Below are 17,245 nucleotides of genomic sequence, written 5' to 3' on the forward strand. Positions count from 1 at the left end.
CCCTAGCTCTAGAGTGACAGTGTGTCCAGTGTAAAACAGCATTAGGCTACATTGATATGGTAATTTAGCAGGAAATGTGGATCTTTCAAATAAGTTTTGGATCAAATATGTATTTCCTTTGATTCCAAGCAAGTGCTTTTTACTAAAGATTAATGTTTTCTTTGATGTCATGGAAATATTTCTCTTACTGGTCAACTAACCATCCTGGAATGCTTTTAGAAGTGATGATTGTTTTGCTTAAATGTGTGTCAATACCAAGTTCAGCATCTTACACTTTGCTGTTTCTGTGGAGTATCTTTCTGGTATTGACAAACTACACTGCATCTAAACTCAAAGTAGACTTAAAACTTTGTTAACCTTCACCTTGAAAATTTCAGAAAGCACATTACCTACTGTATAAAGAATGTTATTTATGAAGGGTTCTTCTGTTTATTGTAAAGCAAGATGCATTTTGTAGAGCATGCTTATTTTGCCTTCTGGTTTATTGGCTCGAAGAAGGGAAGTTTGTTTTTTTCCCGTTGTATTTTTTACACAGATGTGCATTTTATTTCTTGCTTAATTTTACTGTAATCCTTCATGTGTGCATTTGATGACAAAGAAGTAGCAGAACATCCTTTAAAAAGCATTTGGACACTTTTCTGTGTACCAAATCGTCACTTTGAACTCTGGGGGAAAAATGAGTATAATGAAACAGCTGAGATCCAAACATGTCAGAATTGAGCTTGACAGTAAACATTCTCCTCTTTCAGCTGCTCTGTGCAAAACAGTCTTTTGGAACATGAAATGTGTAATTACTAGATGTGAGAAGATGCAAAGGGCTTCTTATTTGATGTAAACACTGTCATAATGTTCCATGTTCTGTTTTATTCCAGTGCTGATAAGTACTTACTTACACTTTGTATTTTTTAATAAGAAGACATAAATAACTTTAAGAAAACCCAACAAATAATGTTCCAGATTATCTCAGATAAAATTGATTTCTTTCTTCATGGCAATCTTTCCATATTTATGTGGGAAAATATGTGTATTTTTTAAAAAACAGAATTGTTTTAAAATAAAGCCTTTGCCTTTTCAGTCACTAACCAGACATGAAGCTGAAATCATCAAGTTCACGGAAAAAAATACTGGTCTCTCACAACAGAACTTGTCATTCTGATAGGGAGAGGTCTGTAGGGCTGGTCAGCATAGCCCAAGGCAAATCCTGCCCTGTCAATGGGATGGTACTATGAAACAATTGAGGGCAGCTGTCTTGGAGGATTTATCTGCAAAAAAACCTGTGGGAGTTGCCATGTTGGGGATATAGTCTGTATAAGTAAGGGAGTCGTATCCTTAATTAAAAATGCTCTTTTTCAGAAAGTGCAAGAGAATACCTGTGTAACAGTACCATAGCATGTTTTGAGGTAATAATTCCTTAAGAAATGTTTCCCCTGCTGGATAGTGCTGAAATGATATCCATATTAAGTATCTTTGTCTTAGTAGCTGGTACAGTACAGTCAACAAATTTAGTTTTGGCTAAAGATTTACAGTTTAAAAGGTCAGTGGGAAAAAAAAACCAAAAAGCCAACCCCAAAATCAAAAGGCTTTCTAATAAAGCCAGCTGTTCTTTTTAGCTTCTTTCCCTTGGCCTTGTTCCCCATGCCAGCAGACCTCAAACTTTTTGTGAATGTGCCTTGCTTAACTTCTTTTGCTTGAACTTGTGAAATCTAGCTGCAGTTTTCAAATAGCAAGCAAATGATTTTGTATATGGATAGTCACTGCCCCTCACATAGTCATGATGTTTAGATTGTACAGGTTCTCAGGATTTCATCAGATTTCATGCTTTATAGTGATTGTGGTAGTTCTCTTTAAACATCTTTAGAATTGTGAGCTCAGGTTAAACTCAATTTTCAATATCCAGTTGTTGGACATTCTTCGGGAGTAGCCTGAGGATACAGTAGTTATTCTTTCCAAATACATTAGTTAAGGAGAGTTAATGTAACAGATAATATAGTTACTTACTTGCTGCTAGCTTGCAGTTCTACAGGTGTCTTCCCTATGGTCAGAAAATGTACAGGAGAAGATGTAAACTTGCATCTTCTGTTTTATTGTGGACCTTCTGGATACTTAATGCAATGGTGGGTTGAACTTTGCTGTCTGTTGCCTGGTAACTTTTCCTCTGAGGGGGATAGTAGCAGTGTCTTCTAGATAGTGGCTGTGTGGTCTCCACTGACAGAAGAGTATGCTACATGCATATGAATGCCACTGCAGCAGTTGCTTTCCTATTTTTGTGCCTTTAGGGGATTTTTTTAGCCTAGTGCAGATGCACAAATGTAGACATCCCTGTTCCCTGTACAATCCAAGTTTGTCATACATTGGTAAACAGAATTGTAGCTTCCTCATCTATTTGCTTCAGACTAAGACAGTGTGCTTCTCAAGTTTTTCAGCAGCTGTAGGAGACTTGTACCTCTGTAATGAACAATGTTTTCCTGAACTGTTTTATCAGATGGTTTACCATGGAGTCCAAAAAAAATTACCTCATTTAGAAGAAGAAAGCTCTGAGGGGAAACTGAGATACTGTGCCCATAGCTCTGCATTCGTGAGTTCACCATTGTCATGTTGACTTCCAGCCTCTTTGTGTGGTATGAAGAATAAATAATCCCTGTATCTCTCCCAAGAGATAAGCTTTCCAGAAAGATCTGGAAAATCTTGAGTAAAATTAAATCAGTGTATAGTCTATAAACATGCAATTCTGAGGTAGCAGATGTATGTGGAGTGTATATGGAATGCCAAAAAGAATGTGTAGAAATGCCAGGTCTACATTGCAACTGTGTTGCTGTAGATGAGGGTTCTGGGGAGTGCGCAGAGGTTGCTGTGACTATTCGGAGTTGCTCTGGTGGGTTCTGTTCTGTTATCTGATCTCCAAAGGAAGATGGTGTGAAGCTGGGCATTTATGCTGCCAAAATACAGATCATATGATTATGGGCTTATGCTAGGTCTGTTTTATTTCTGTCTGTAGGGCTGCCTTATTAGATCTTGCAACACTGAGCTGATATTCTGGCCTATCGGGGACCGTAAGAGGAGTGGCTTTGGCTTCTTCGCTTTAAATTGAAGGCCATAATTAACTTTGCTTAGTAATTGTCTGTTTGGTTACATTTTGGTTTGAGTGATGAAGGAGTTGCTGAGTTGCCTTTTTTTATTTATGTATCCTGATTGACAGTAGAATTGGGGTCTGGTAGGATTAGTAAAGTAAGAAGATTTCTTGTCAGAGAACCTTTTTGTTGTTGTGGGTTTTTTTTTTTGCCCAGGAGGAAAAAAATTAAAATTTAATTTTCTTTTAAATTAAGAGTAGGTATCCTGTTAAGTTCATAACTTCCTTTTCAGTTTTATGTAACAATTCTTGTACCTGCTTCAGAAAATTTACTTTTTGCCATTTATAACAAGATTTGTTGTTTCCAAATCAATGACTAAAAATTCTCATTTTTCTGTTAATGCAAAGTCTTGGTGTTTTTATTTTCTTATTTTTTATTTTTTTAAGTTTTGAAAGTAGATTTTTACTTATGAGTACTCAAACTTCAGAACTTTCAATCTCTAGTAAATGCTTTTCTTGTCTGTTTGCCTGTTGACAGTAACACTTAAGAATGAGGCTAAGTGAATGATGACAGGTACAGATATAGTTTAGGGTAACAGAATGGTGTGTGCAAACCCTGTAAATTTCTGTTCTATAAATATATTTATAGAATATTTCTATTGAAAAAAAAATAATGTTTTGAAAATTGAAAAAAATTCTATTGAAAATTTGTATTGAAACATGCAGTTCTTAAGGAATATAAGTCCTCTGAGGCCTAGTGTGTGGTGTGCGTACATCACTTGAAAGTCATGATAATGCCAAACAATATTGGAAATTTGAAAGTGCTTTTAATGTTTAACTGGACCCTGAATGTACTCTAAGGCCAGAAACTTGTTCATGGCTCCATGTAGTATTTGTTGAGATTTCTGAAAAAACAACTTCTGTTGGAAGACTTGAGGTTCTTACCAGTTGATAATAAATTTTTTCTATATGACAGTTTTGCTAAAACAAGAATGGCAACAATTTACGAGAAAGTCTGCATCTTCTTGGTCTGCAGCTCTTCTTAATGACTGTTGAAATATTTTTATTCTTCTTAGAAAGCATTAAATAACTTGCTTCAACTGCCACTTGAACAAAAATTAATGCCAAAAGCCCTGAGAAGTTACATAAAAATGAGAGACCTGGAGGGCAAACAAATAAATCAAACATCACCACAAAAAAACACAGACGACCACCACCAAAACACATAAACTAAAAAACAAAACCAAAAACCAACTCAGAAGTCACCTATTTAGTTTTTCTTACGTATTTTCTATACAAGTTTGGGGCCTTCACATCCAAAAGTAATTCCTATCATTTAAATAATGGATGGCAGAAGGTCTTATTGTGCATGTGGTCAGCCGCTTGAGGTAATACAGTGAAAGCATGAGGATGAAAAGGTAAGACCTACTTCTGCCACACAAGAGATTTTTTTTTTTTTTTTTTTTTAACCTCTGCATCAGGAAGACAGTTTTGCTAAGTTGTGTCACCCTCTATACGGTTGAGATATTGTTTGGTGATAGGGCAGTGATATGTGGAGTATTGACTCTTGTTGCACTTCTGCAAACTCGTGCTCTTAACTGAAGCGTAATAAAACTATGTGCTATGCTTGGTTTTGTATACTATGCATGTAAATTAAAATACTCTTGGATTTCCAATTTCCAGGATGGACGAAGGAAAAAAAGTAGTAGAGATAGTATCTTGGGTGGTTTTTTTTTTTTTTGTTTGTTTGTTTTTTTGGGGGGGAGGTGGGTGGGTGGTGTGTGTATGTGCCTTTTAAGGCTTGTTTTGGACGTGTTCCTGGTTTATTTCATTATATTGCTGCCTTTAAATATTTCCTGCTTCTCTTAACTTTAAGTTAATATAAATTAGGATTGTGTTGTGTGTAAGTAGAACATAACCTAAAATCTGGCTGGATTATATGGGGAACTACTTAAGTTTAAAGAGAAATGACTTTTTTAAAAGTTGCTTCCTAAAATATTTATGATGTGATACTGTGTTTTTTATCATATTCATCATAATTGATTCAGTGTGGTATAGTAAGTCTGTAGAGGGTCACCTTACTACCTATCCAGAGTACCTTCATGATTTTAAAAAAAACCTTTAAAAGTCATTGGTGGATTTTTTTCCTCTTAAATTCTTTCACAGCTCATCAGAAAATAAGAAATAAATGAGGACTTTTCTGTTGCAGCATGATAATAGTTACTGTTGTCATCATGAGTGCAAGAAATTTAAAGATGAGTACTGAGATGAATTGCATAAAGTTGAAACTGGAGTAACTGAGAAGCAAAAAGAACTGAAAATAGATGTATGTAGGTAGTGTACTGGGTAGAAGGTATGTGGGCTGAGCAAGGTGGATAGAATTTACCTTAATAACAGTTGATATGAAGTAGATGATGTGCCTTTACTAACCTGGCATAGTCTGGAGGAACGTTCTTATGCATCGGACTGGTAGCTTTTTCTGTTTTACTAGTATTGATACTCCTCAGACTTTCTGCATTCTGACAGAGAGGTTCTGGTTTTCCTCTTAAATCTCCATGGAGACTTTTTGGACTTAATTTTTGCAGATATTATGTATGCACAACATTGTCTTGTCATCCATAACTTCTCAGCTCTCTAAACTAATCCCAGGCATTTGTTAAGTGTGTGATGGCTAGATTGTAATTGTAATAAAAGACAACTTAAAAAAAAAAGAAAAAAAGAGAAGGCTGTTTGGCTTGGATGATGCTTTTCTGCCATGCTCTTTTGATGTCAGGGTTCTGACTGATACCAAATGCTGGCTACATTAGTGAAGAAGCTTTTTGTTTTACTTTTTTTATTTTGTTCTTGTGGACCAGGCTCTTGTATTAAGATGCCTTTCAGGTCAAAGGAGGTGATCCTGCCCCTTTACTCTGCTGTTGTGAGACCTCATCTGGAGTATTGTGTGCAGTTTTGGTGTCCTCAACATAAAAAGGACACGGAACTGTTGGAACAAGTCCAGAGGAGGGCCAGGAGGATGATCAGGGGACTGGAGCACCTCCCGTATGAAGACAGGCTGAGGAGTTTGGGGCTGTTCAGCCTGGAGAAGAGAAGGCTGCGTGGTGACCTCCTAGCAGCCTTCCAGTATCTGAAGGGGGCCTATAGGGATGCTGTAAAGGGACTCTTCATTAGGGGCTGTAGTGACAGGACAAGGGGTAACGGGTTAAAACTGAAACAGGGGAAGTTTAGATTGGATATAAGGAGGAAATTCTTTCCTGTTAGGGTGGTGAGGCACTGGAATGGGTTGCCCAGGGAGGTTGTGAATGCTCCGTCCCTGGCAATGTTCAAGGCCAGGCTGGACGAGGCTTTGGGTGATATGGTTTAGTGTGAGGTGTCCCTGCCCATGGCAGGGGGCGTTGGAACTTGATGATCTTAAGGTCCTTTCCAACCCTGACTATTCTATGATTCTATAGAGGGAAAACAATTTTCAAAGTGTTATATAGCATATTTCCTGAGATTTGAGTCTTAAGTTTACAATACTTTCTTATTTCTAAAGTAAGATACACTAAGACATATATTTCTGAGATATATACTGTAGATGCTCTTGTTGTGTATAAATATTGTGAAAATATTGTCATCCTCAACAATCTGATAGGTCATAGTAATTGTTTTTTCTTCTCCTTTCATGGTCTTTGTGTCAGTTGTTTCAATAGAATCCTCAATGGATAAAGCAGTTAAGTAAGATCTTGCAGTCCAGTGAAGAGATCTTGGGAGTTGGTTATTATTCTTATGGAATGATAAAGCTGGAAGCTTCTACATTCTATCTGAAATTAACGTGACATAGAGCACTCTGGTTTTCAGTGGATTCAGTAACTTAAAAGGGAGAGATTTTGGACTGGCTGTTAACTAACACTGATATATTGGGTTGTATTGATTGTATTGATGGTAGCAGAGTTGAGTGCTAAGTTTGTCAGGTTAAGGAATGCAGAGGGCCAGAACTGTGTTGCTGTACAATATTTTTATAGCTGGTGAATCATCCCTGAAAGAAACTGTTGTGCTACCATGCTGTTTTGGCAATTTTCAGCTTGTGTAACAGCCACTTGAAGGGCATTTAAGAACAGCCCTTAGGCTTTTTGTACATAACACTGAGAATCGGCCTTATTCCTACCAGGCAAAGGGTAAGGGAAGTGGAAAGGTGGCTTATAACCAACTTCCGCTTGCCCTCTGGTGCTGTGCTGCTGCTCTGGGGCACCTGGCCAAGCATACATAATGGGAAAGACTTGCTAGTAAACCGCATTATTTGAAGAGAGACAATATAGGCAATTTGCAACAATTTGTACGTATTATGGAAAAGGTTGCATGTAGTAAGTAGCAAAGAAACAAAACTGTGTTACGGACTTGCTTAACACTATGAGTATTTTATAATAATGCGCAGTTTGCATCTTGGTAGTCTTAAAAAAAATTGAAGTACTTTCAGACATGTTAGTCTCATGTGACAGATGCTTCATTCATCAGAAGTCAAATTCTTGTTGATCCCTCCTAGAAAGTAGTAGCTCCCCTGTACTTCCCTCATCCCAAAGGTATTGTGCATTCTGAAGAATGTGGAAAGTGTTTCTCAAAGTAAATTCTTCTGTGCTCAGAGAAAGTATTTACTTCCCCTGTTTAAATATTTAAACCTCACTGAAGAATTAAATAATATTTTAGTATCATTTGTAGTTAACTCAGGTTGTGTAATTCTGATTGTTCTATACATTTTGTGTGGAACATTTTCTTACTAGTTTCAGTTTTTAGCGTGTACATCTCTCTTGTTCCTGGATCTAAAATGTGCTCCTCTAAAAAAAAGAGAAACCAACTCACAAACCAAACCAAACAAAACCAACCCCCCCAAACCAACCCAGAAACCAAAACCACTCACCCCTAGAAAGCAAGATGCCCTCCCAACCTTTAATGTTGTTATTCTCTCATACTATATCTTTGTTAGCTCAGATGAGGCTAAACTCATTCTAGCATGAATGTTCACAAGTCAGTGTTCTCTCTCCTTCCCTCTCTGTGCAGGACCAACTGAATACTGTGGTCACCAACTGAATACTGTTTTCAGTGTACAAGGCCCTAATTTTGCCTTTATTCACGACTATTAATTTGTGTCATTTGAAGCCAATTTTTAAGTATGTTCTTTTAGGCACCTTGGGCTGCAGCATTAGCTGTTCTCCAGAATATAATTAAATGATTGGAAGTTATTACAACTAAGGGAGAGAAAGCATCTACCATTCATCCAAAAATAAAACATTATTACAATTCAAGCCAAATAGAATATTTTGGGGCTATTTATCCTACATTAAGTGTCTAGGTCTTGTCTAAGCTTTTGTCATGAAACTTGTTGGTATGTGTGGAGGTATTTATAAGTACTTCTGTGTTTCTTTCTTTAGACCTGACTTACATTCGAAGGCTTTTATTACTTCTACTGAAAACAGTAAAAGTCAGTGCTGATATGCATTGGATTAAAATATAGCATACTTATTAATATGTCCAACTTCTATGTTTTTTTCTCTTCTGGCTTGTTTTGTAAAATGCTATGTGATGCAAAGTATTCCAGTGCTTTTACCCATGCAGAACTCTTCCAGAGGGGTCGCTGAAGTTGAATCTGTTTGTTGCAGTTGCTGTGCAGTACTATGTGTATGTATATCTCTCCCAAATTGGAATTGATCTAACAAAGAAGCCTTTGAGGTAGTTCAGTAGAATCCACAAAGTTGCTGAAATAAATATGCAGTAATTAAGCTAATATGGAGTAATCACATCACCTCTGAAACTAAAGGCAACGTGATATAGATGAGGATTTAAAAAAAAATAGAATTTCATAAGGTCCATTTTTTATTATTTTTTACTTTTTATTTTTCTTTTTTTAAATGAAAAAAGTTTCGCTTCTTAAGGTAATGTTTACTTTTAAATGTATGGCTCTAGATAAATCTCCCTTTAGATTGTACCCTGTCTCTCTCAAAGCCATATTAGGTCAGTCATTCTTCTGCTAATGAATCACTAGAATTATTTGACAATGAATCACAAAGCAAGTTTGAATGAAGCTTATTGAGGAGTGCATTATTATCAAATTTGCATTGCAAATACTGCATTCTTAAATATGTTTCATTGGGTTTTGAGTTATTGATCTTGTTCTTCCTTGTTGCTTCTTTCTCTCCTCCCTGCCTCATTTTATCTCATTCTCTAAAAGGACAGCTTGAGTTGAAGCTTACTACATCTGACAGCCGTTGCATTTTCTATTGCTTCTGTGTGCTAATTTGCCAAACCCATCATTTTTGTAGACAAGAATCTGGTCTAGCCATAAATTGTGCTATTTATTCAGAATAAGACTATTTCTTACAAGTAAGATTAAGTGGAAAAATGTTTTCATTAAAATTGAAATCACTTGGGTAGATATTCAGGATTCTGTTAAAAGCAAAATTTTACAGTTTAAAATTAGCCAAGACTGTAGATATTATAGACTGTTTCTAGGTCATGGTAAAGAAAAGATGAAGTGCTAGTGCCTGGAAGTTGTCTGTGCTGTGGAGGTGTATCATTCAAGTTTAGGAGTTAAATTATCGTTTGTTTCTAATCTTCCACTTCTTTCTATCACTTGATCATACAATCAGTTTTCATGTGAGTCAGCTTTTCATTAGAGGTGCATTTTGATTTTCAGGAATTTACAATAATTTTTCAAGAGCTTTCTTCTGTTCTTCAAGCTGTTGCAATAGTATGTCCCTGTTGTAACAATATTATGAATGGCACCTTAAGTGGTGTTAATAGCACTTGATATCTGTGAGGAAGCAGGGTTCTGAACATGTTGATCCAGTCAATAAACCCCCCAAAATATGTTTTCTGTTATGGGTATGTCTAGTTAGTTTAGCATTTCTGGCTGTTTCTGAACATGCTTGATTCTTGGTAGAAGAAAATCAGGTAAACTGCTCTGAAGTAACAACTGTACATAATGTGCTGAGATTTTAATTTATCCTGCTTCATTTTATATGGTTCATAATAGCTAGTTCAAATTAGTTAGTTGGCTAGAGGATGTTCTTTGTGGAGTATTGAACATTTAGTGCTCATAACATTTTCAGTCTTAAGAGAACTGCAGATTCTTTATTTGTTTTATTTGCTTGAATGTGTTTTTTTTTTTTGTGATTGCTGTTGGTTGTGGGTTTTTTTTTTACATGGAAGAGGAAAAAACATAAAAGCAGCAAAGCAGAATAACAAAAAAGTTTCAATGCAGTATAGAATTTGTGTGAACAAAAAAGCCAAGTGTTATGTGCATTTTATTAATAGGTGTCGGTTTTAGTTTACTTTATGTTTTGACAGTGTTTATGAGTTTGTTTCTAATAGGCATTTTTTTCCCCTGAAGACCTCTGAGCTAAACAATGTGCAATCAGGTAATGTGTACCTTTTTACCATGTTCATATCTTTGGCCTCTTCAGGAACCTGCTTAGTAAGGTTCCATGGGATACAGCCCTAGAGGGCAGGGGGGCCCAAGACTCTTGGTTGATATTCAAGGATCGCCTGCTGCAAGCTCAGGAGTGTTGCATCCCAACTAGAAGGGAGTGCAGCAGGAGGGCCAGGAGACCTCCTTGGATGGATAAGGAGCTCCTGAGGAAAATTCAGTTGAAAAAAGAGGCTTATAAAAAGTGGAAGCAAGGACAGGCGGCCTGGGAAGAATACAGGGACGTTGTTCGGGAAGCTAGGGACCAGGTTAGGAAAGCTAAGGCCCAGTTAGAATTAAACTTGGCTAGGGATATTAAGGATAACAGGAAGGGATTCTACAGGCACATAGCAAATAAAAAACAGACGAGGGACAACGTAGGCCCCCTCAGGAAGCTCTCGGGAGAACTGGCTACACAGAATTTGGAGAAGACTGAGGTTCTGAATGACTTCTTTGCCCCAGTCTTCACTGCCAAAGGCTCTGACCACACCACCCAAGTCTTGGAAGGCAGATGCAGGGACTGTGAGAATGAAGACCTTGTGCCCACTGTAGGAGAGGATGTGGTTTGAGACCATATTAAGAACCTGAATGTGCACAAGTCCATGGGACCTGATGAAATCCATCCACAGGTCCTGAAGGAGCTGGCAAATAAAGTTGCGAAGCTGCTGTCCATCATATTTGAAAAATCATGGCAGTCAGGTGAAGTTCCCAATGACTGGAAAAAGGGAAATAAAACCCCCCTTTTCAAGAAGGGGAAAATGGATGAGCCAGGGAACTACAGACCACTCAGTCTCACCTCTGTGCCTGGCAAAATCTTGGAGCAGATTCTCCTGGAAGGCATGCTAAGGCACATGAAAATCAACAAGGTGCTTGGTGACAGCCAGCATGGCTTCACTAAGGGGAAATCCTGCCTGACCAATTTGGTGGCCTTCTATGATGTGGCTATGGAACGGATGGACAGGGGTAGAGCAGTTGATGTCATCTACCTGGACTTGTGCAAAGTGTTCGACACTGTTCCACCTGACATCCTTGTCTCTAAATTGGAGAGACATCAATTTGATAGGTGGACCACTCGGTGGATAAAGAATTGGCTGGATGGCTGCACACAAACAGTTGTGGTCAATGGCTCAATATCCGGCTGGAGACCAGTAATGAGTGGTGTCCCTCAGGGATCGGTGTTGGGACCGGTCTTGTTCAACATCTTGGTCGCTGACATGGACAGTGGGATTGAGCATGCTATCAGGAGGTTTGCCAATGACACCAAACTGTGTGGTTCAGCTGACACGCTGGAGGGAAGGGATGCCATCCAGAGGGACCTCGACACGCTTGTGAAGGGGGGCTGATGCCAACCTGATGAAGTTTAACCATGACAAGTGCAAGGTCCTACACCTGGGTCGGAGCAATCCCAGGCACAGCTACAGGTTGGGCAGAGAAGAAATTCAGAGCAGCCCTGTGGAGAAAGACTTGGGGGTGTTGGTTGGTGAGAAAATGAACATGAGCCAGCTTCAGTGTGCACTTGCAGCCCAGAAAGCCAACTGTATCCTGGGCTGCATCAAAAGGAGTGTGACCAGCAGGTCGAAGGAGGTGATCCTGCCCCTCTACTCTGCTCTTGTGAGACCTCACCTGGAGTATTGTGTGCAGTTCTGGTGTCCTCAACATAAAAAGGACATGGAACTGTTGAAACAAGTCCAGAGAAGGGCCACGAGGCTGATCAGGGGACTGGAGCACCTCCTGTATGAAGACAGGCTGAGAAAGTTGGGGCTGTTCATCCTGGAGAAGAGAAGGCTGCGTGAAGACCTCATAGCAGCCCTCCTGTATGTGAAGGGGGCCTATAAGGATGCTGTGGAGAGACTCTTCATTAGGGACTGTAGTGATAGGACATGGGGTAACGGGTTAAAACTTAAACGGGGGAAGTTTAGATTGGATATAAGGAGGAAAGGAGGAAATTGTTTCCTGTTAGGGTGGTGAGGCAATGGAATAGGTTGCCCAGGGAGGTTGTGAATGCTCCATCCCTGGCTGTGTTCAAGATCAGGTTGGACGAGGCCTTGGGTGAGATGGTTTAGTGTGAGGTGTCCCTGCCCATGGCAGGGGGGTTGGAACTTGATGATCTTAAGGTCCTTTCCAACCCTAACTATTCTATGAGTCTATGCTTATCCATCCACTTGTCAGGATGTACAGAGTTTAGTCACTGAGATGTAGAGTTGTTTTCCAGTAGGTGTGATAATTGGGTTTCTTCTTGCTAGGCAATGTCAGTGCTTTCAACAGCCTCTGCTGCCCTCTCCTGCTGTGCTTTCTGGCTTCTATTCTTGGAAAAGTGAGTGAATTTCAGGACAGAGCCAGGACAAAATGGGCTTTTCCAGTTTTGTGAAGTCGTAGGGTGGAGGTTCCATGCACCCTGGTGCTCTTCTATAAAACTGAGATATTTATAGCTTGATACATGTTCCCCTATCTCCTAGAGCATATCAGTGTTAGTTATGGGCTGGGGAGAAAGACCTGAGATACAGTATTCAGATTAACGTGGACGTGAGTAAAAACCATATGAAATTGTCATGCTAGTTGTGATGGTAGCATAGCAGCAGAGCTGCTCATGTTTGAAGTGGTGGGGTTATCTTGCATGTTCAGAAACTTCTAATATACGTTTTGAGATTCCTGGGTCATGGGTAGTAGGAAAAATACCCACAACTGTATTGTTGTTATTAGTGGCACAAAAAAAAAAAAAAGTACTGAATATGGACGTTAACATTTTGTATGGAATTTGAGTGATGTAGGCAGTGTTTGACCAGATGCAGGCTAGAATAACAGTTTGCTTTCTTTTTAAAAAATGCATAATCTCTCCTTTCATATTTTTTTTGCATATATTAGAACGGAGAAAAATAGTATGGAAAAGTTGGAAAGTGGAAATGCTGTATAAAGATATGTAGTAGGATATAGAAACTATTTTGATAATTATTTCTCTAGTAATTAATTGCCCTGAGGATACTTGGTGTGAGTGTTAAGGAAGGGATGAGAAGCGTGTCCTAGAAAAAATCATGGGGTTTTGCATGTATGCCATCAAATAGTGTAACAGTATCTTTAAGGGCTCCTGTTTTGGATAACAAATAGAAACACAGTTTAGAGAGAGTGTTTGAGAATACATTTAATTGAGTGTTTTATAAGTATGCACTGAACGTAACTAGGACTTGGATGATGCTGTGCAGGACAAAGAGTACTTCAGTGCAGACCTCTGTGGGAGAAGTAATGTTTACTTCAGAAAGTATCATCTATCAGTTTGACAAATAAAGCTTAGCTGGCATCAGTTTCTGTTATAAAAATCTACTTATGTAAAGAAATCACTAGATTCTAGTTGAGTAGTGAAACCTATCTGAATATATTCAGCTGAAACAGCAAGTACCTATTCTGTCATTTTTACACATTTATTCTAGCTAGCTATATTACAAAATATGTTTTGCTTATCCAACATATTTTTGGCTTTCACGTTCTAGTACAAAAGGCTACAGCACTTCAGTAGGCATGTGTCTTGGGTGGAAATTGGTCTGAAAATGAAAATAACATATAAGCTGTTATCTCTCCTCTGAGGAACACTGTAGGTGCATTTATGATATTATCAGTGACTGCTGGCAAGTGGTTGATTGAGCAGGCTTTAGCTGGGTCATAAGATCATATTCTTCCCACAGCTGAGACAAGTTCCTTTTCCTCCATGCTACAGGTGAGGAGGAACTTTACTAAAGGTTTTATAAAGGCTGTGTGTTCTACAATAGGCACTGAGTAATTAGTTGCGTGTCTAGTGTGCACTGACTGACTCTTAGTTTTTGGGTCTAATTTGGGTCAGAACATCCTAGAAGATAAGAATTCTGATGTTTTAAAAGTAAAGCTAGGTAACAACTTGTTTAGACTTGGCATGGTACACTATACTGCTTGACAGAGCATTTGGTAGGTTTTGGATAACCCTGACACAAAAAAAGAAATCCCTACTGAATTAAGGTGACAACATGCATAAGGAAGGATATCGTGGAATAGTTTGATGGGGTATCTTTTTGATGTGTCACTTCCAGCGTGCTGAGAAATTCTTTCCTCTTCGTAGTTGCGATGATCTGGAAGGATACATTTTAGAACAGTTGGAAGTGATTTGGGAATTTGATACTCAGACTGTATTACACATGCAAGTCCCACAGGATTTCAAAGTTTGTAGGGCTTTTGCACTTTTAATATCCTTTTGCATGTAGTGGCAGGGCTGGATAATAGTGTAGTACTTTCATTTGGAGGTTGCATGTTAAAGCCAGTGGTGCCTGTAGCCCCAGGGGGTCTTCAGTGATAACCTTCTAGGTCTGGAATTTGGGAAACAGTGCCATAATAGTTTGCTTTTATTTTGTTTTTTTTCATTTTAAAACTGAAAGTGCCACTTCTAAATAAGGAATTATAATGGACTTTTAGTTTTGTGATAGACATCTGAATAAAATCAGGTGAATAAACTCTAATGTCTGGTGCTGGGTAATGATTCTGAATACTTTATTAACATTTATATCAAGTGTTATGATTGTGGTATATGCTGAATCCAGTTCATTCCAATTATTGTTGACTTATACATTTAGACACTCATAAATGGCATGTAGATTAGAGAGAAGGCATGCTGGAGTCATAGCCAGCAGCTGGGATTACAATATGTTAGCTTTGTATGTATATGTAAATGCACCTTTTTTGGGTGGGGGGTGGTGTGGTGTGTGTTTTTGTTTTTTTTTTTTTTTTGTTGTTGTTGTTTGTAGATAGCATAGTTTAATAGCAATAAATCTGGTATGCCACTGTTCTTTACCATTTTGCTATATGTATGTATGGATTAGATGCAAAAGTGAAGGAAGTCCTTGACTTTTCTAGTCCTTAATGATTTATATCGCTCTTGTGGGGTTTTTTTTTCAACATGTTTGAAATAATAGATCAGAGTTTAATGCAAAGACAGTTCTAGTGTGAACCATTGTTCATATACAGGTGAATTTATTTCTAGAATTTTAGGATAGTCTTTCCACAGCTGAACTCCTGTTCAGTGATTTTTTTTTTTTTAATTATTTTTGATTTTTTTTTTTTTTTTCCCTTTCTAATTTGGGATACAGTTTTCATTTAGTTTGTTTTGGGAGGTAAGAGTGGAGCATTGGCCTTGATTGTTTTTTTTTTTTTTTTTCCTAGACAAGGTTTTTTCCTTGTTTTGTTGTGTTGTTTTTTTTTTTAATTAGGTATTCTCTCTAAGTGCAGCTTGTCACTGATAGATAGGAACCTCTTCCAAATTAAATAGTTAAGGTTTAGTCATGTTTAATTATGTAAAGCAGATTTTGCCTGAATGTGCCAGAATGAAAACACTTACTCTGATACATCTGGTGCTGTTCCACTTCAAATTCTCGTAGGGTTCAAAAATAAGAACAAAAGGTAACAGAGAACAGCAGTAGAGAACATGTGTCCCTGGTTGTACTTTTTATGTCCTTTATTCCAGAGGGATAAAAATCCTTTTGGGTACAGTTGATACAATTTTTCTACAGAATTGCAGTATAAACAGAAGGAAGGCTTCCTGAGCCCTTTAATAATATTTCTTCTATAATGCATTTTTCATTTAAAGTACTACAGAACTTGTAGTTCTGTATTTGAACGTAGCCCACATGAATATGATCATACCACTTACCCTTGAAAACCTGAGAATAGGAAATGTTTTCCATGTACAGACTTTGTAGATGGAACATTCATGCTCCATGCGTGGAGAATGAGAAAACACGTGGATGCATTAGCTGGAATGCATCTGGCAGATCTGTGCCTTGGGGAGATGAAGTGTTCCATAGCTGTGAGTTGTTTTCAAAGTGGCAGAAAAAATTGTTCTATATTTGTTCTTTATCCAAAATATTCTAACTTCCCAAATTCTTTTGCAACTTGAGAACTGACTCCATTTTGTACTCTGCATATGTTGTATCCCTGTTACCATAGAGATGGAAATGTTAAGATTCTCCACCAATTGTTCTTTGCCAAAACAAAAATGACCAAGATCCTTATACTGGAAGGTTGTCTTCTTGAAAAGGCACTGAACATCTCTTAGGGTCTCAGTGCCTGTGGCTGTTAAAAGTTGGTATCACCTAAATTCGGACCATTTAGCACCGTCTTTAGTGCTGGGCACGTTCTTGTCAGCAAACTCATTAGATGCTGCTATTCTAACAAGCCCATTTTGAAGATGCTACCTTTCTTTCAACATGATAAATTAGCCTGTTTAGCATCAGGTCATTCAGTAAAGTTCAGGAAGAAAAAATTAACATATGCTTGAAGTGCTGTGTTTTCAAGACCTCACACCTTGGAGAGTATTGATTGTGCCAGGGAAATTAAATAAAGAAGCCAGAATTATGACAGTAGCGATTGTACTCCTGATGTGTGAGTTCTAGATTTGCTTCCATAAGACCCACATTCTTTCTCTGTGGCTACAGTTTAGTCATTCAGCACATGTGTATTGGTTACAATATGCTATCACAGAGTAAAATAGTGTAAATTTATTCTAAGCAGGTTCATCTTTACTTTTACAATGAAAATTCCTAACCTTTATGGAAGCAGTACCTCAGAACTTTTCCAGATGGTGGTCTCTAAAACCATTATTTTCTTCTTGGGAAAGGTGTACTGCAGTGATTAAACTTGCTAAAATGAGTAGAGGTTGTCCTTCAGTGTGGAAATGGAACTGTGTTTTGTGGTCATGTTATATCAATCTTTCTGCAGCCTGGATATGCCTG

General features: G+C 38.1%; 1 protein-coding gene across 1 annotated transcript in view; it reads left to right on the forward strand.

Moving 5' to 3' along the window:
• SBF2 (SET binding factor 2) overlaps positions 1-17,245 on the forward strand; it is a 261,395-nt gene that overhangs the window by 19,744 nt on the left and 224,406 nt on the right. The gene's annotated exons all lie outside the window — the stretch shown is intronic.

The sequence above is a fragment of the Pezoporus flaviventris genome, unplaced genomic scaffold (assembly GCF_033815535.1).
Source record: "Pezoporus flaviventris isolate CSIRO_AGI_PZ_B2104156 unplaced genomic scaffold, CSIRO_AGI_Pfla_v1 ptg000036l, whole genome shotgun sequence".
In the NCBI taxonomy this organism is placed as follows: domain Eukaryota; kingdom Metazoa; phylum Chordata; class Aves; order Psittaciformes; family Psittacidae; genus Pezoporus; species Pezoporus flaviventris.